The following is a 2,821-nucleotide window of genomic DNA, read 5'->3' as shown; positions in this document are numbered from 1 at the left end:
GGTGGCGTTGTGGACTGGGTATTGATTTGTCCGGGATCGGTGGGAGCGTAGAGCCACGATTGGATGATACGTCGGGATCCGGGGTCACCACACGGGACCCGGTGGGCCAGACGTCGAAGGTGCGAAGACCTTGGCGGCTCTCAACTTAGTCGCGACGGCTAATGTTGGAGAGAGTGTTTTAGGCCATTGCTTATTGATCGAGAATTTTATTTGTTTAAGTTGGTATTTCTACTCATTTTTGGGGAACTTATATCCAAGTATTTGTTTTATACATGTTAAAGGTTTTTGTCGATGCTCGTGAGAACCTATGTTTTGGTTTTTAAATACCAAGGTTTCTTATATTACACTTTCATTGTCTGGAAATTGTGAAGCGTTTTCAGTTTACTTATGTTATTGTAAAATGTGTTTATTGTATTTCATCGATTTGTTTTGATATTACATTAGATTTGTGCTAACCCATTCACTTTGAGTGACTATGGTTTACTCACCCCTCCTCTCTTCCAGGGTTTTTAGTGGTTTTGGAGTCGTCATAGGGGCGGTAGTGTTGCAGTTGCATTCCAAGTCGGGGTTGTTTATTTATTGTTAATCGGGGTTGCATTGTATGAGTGCAGTGGATCCACTAGTGTTCTTAACTCTGTAACTGTGATTTGTATATCTTTCACTTCTTTCGTTGATTCTTGGTGAAAGTTTTGCTTTTGGTACCTTTATTATTGTGGTGTTGTTTAACGGGGAGTTTGTGAGCCTTACTGATGACTCGAGGGTTGAGTGGTGTGTGTCCCTCCTCGGGATCGTCGCGGCCCGGTTGTCACGTCGGCGGGCCCGCTGGGTCGGGGACGTGACAAAAGAAGCTATCCAGACATTCAAAGTGGAAAAAAAGCTATGGATAATGAAATTGCATCCATTGAAAAAATAAAAACATGGGAGATTGGTGAACTTCCCAAAGGGCAAAAAAACAATTGGTTTAAAGTGGGTATACAAAAACAAAAATTAAGCGAGAAAGGTGAGATTGACAAGTATAAAGGCACGATTGGTTGCAAAGGTTATAAGCAAGAATTTGGTATAGATTATAAAAGAGGTTTTTTTGCTCAGGTTGCAAGGCTTGACACTACTCAGGGCTTGTGGTTGCATTAGCGACTCAAAAATTCATGGTCAATATTTGACTAGATGTAAAATCGGCCTTTCTACATGGAGAATTAGAAGAGCGGATATTTGTTGATCAACCTTTGGGTTATATTAAAGCGAGGATGAGCATAAAGTGTATAAATTGAAAAAGCTCTCTATGGATTAAAGCAAGCTCCACAGGGCATGGTATAGTCGCATAGAAGCTTATTTTTAAAGAAAAGGATTTGAAGTGCCACTATGAACATACGGTTTTTATGAAATTTGAAGGTGAAGGAAAGGTACTTATAGTGCGCTATATGTGGATGACTTAATCTACACGCAGCGACAAAGTGATAATTGAGCGGTTTAAGACTTCCATGATGATTGAATTTGATATGTCGACCTTGGTTTAATGCATTACTTTTACGGGTATAGAAGTTATCCAATCTTCTTGGGTATTTTTATTTCTCAAAAAGATATGTGCATAATATCCTAACCAGGTTTCGAATGCAAGATTGTAATCCTATTTGTACTCTACATTGAGACGGGTTTGAAGCTTGTTAAAAATCGAGAAGGAAACATGGTTAACAACACTTTTTACAAGCAAATTGTTGGAAGTTTGATGTATTTAAGCGCAACAAGGCCCGACATTATGTTTGGTGTAAGTCTCATTAGTAGATTTATGGAAAAATCCAAAGAGGTGCATCTCATGGCCATAAAAGCGAATCTTCGCGATACTTACAAGGAACAATAGATTATGGAATATTGTACAGAAAGGAGAGATATCAGAACTAATTGGATTTCTGAGATAGTGATTATGCGAGGAGATTTAGATGATCGGAAAAGCACATCCGGTTATGTATTTATGATGGGTTTTGGAGCTATCTCATGGTCATCAAAGAAGCAACATATTGTTACTCTTTCCACAGTCGAGATTTGAATTTGTAGCGACAGCGGCATGTGCCTCTCATGCGGTGTGGTTAAGAAATATTCTTGAAGAACTTCAATTAAAGCAAGAAGGTTCGACTCAGATATATTGCGATAACGAGTTCAACTATCAAGCTATCTAAGAATTGATTCTTCATGGAAGAAGCAAACATATTGACGTAAGATATCATTTCTTGCGAGGATCTTACAAAGGATAAAATTATTGATCTCATCTCTTTGCGGAAGCAAAGATCAGATTAGCGATTTATTTACAAAAGCCTCTCAAAATAGCTACTTTTTCACAAGCTCGGGGCATTGATCGGTGTATCGAGTATGAAAGCATTCATGCAGAGAGATAACTTTAAAACTTATGAGATAAACATAAGTTTAAGGGAGGATGTTAAGATAATGATGTTTATTTTTAGTTTGGTTAGGATATCTTTGATTTAAATATTTAAGTTAGTTGTGTGTTGATTAAAAACTCAAATTAGTAGAGATTATCTTTTCAGAATTTTTGCCTTTATAAAGGCTTGATGATTATGAATAAAATGTAATGCGGTTTTTCCTCCTCTCTTCTTTTTAAGTTAGCGATTGTAGGACCTACGAGGACACAAAGTAGTGTACAGAGTCACGGTAAGCAGGACCTGCAGGGTGTCTGATGCATGCCAAGTTAGACCTTGAGTTGAGACTTGAGGGAGAGTGTTGGAAATATAGTATGCGCATCGGTTGTGTAATAGAAGTGTAATGGGTTTATATATAGGTATAGAGGTTGAGTAGCTAAGTCTTGAGACTT

This window comes from Dioscorea cayenensis, chromosome 12 (assembly GCF_009730915.1).
Source record: "Dioscorea cayenensis subsp. rotundata cultivar TDr96_F1 chromosome 12, TDr96_F1_v2_PseudoChromosome.rev07_lg8_w22 25.fasta, whole genome shotgun sequence".
In the NCBI taxonomy this organism is placed as follows: domain Eukaryota; kingdom Viridiplantae; phylum Streptophyta; class Magnoliopsida; order Dioscoreales; family Dioscoreaceae; genus Dioscorea; species Dioscorea cayenensis.
This window is presented reverse-complemented; position numbering follows the sequence as displayed.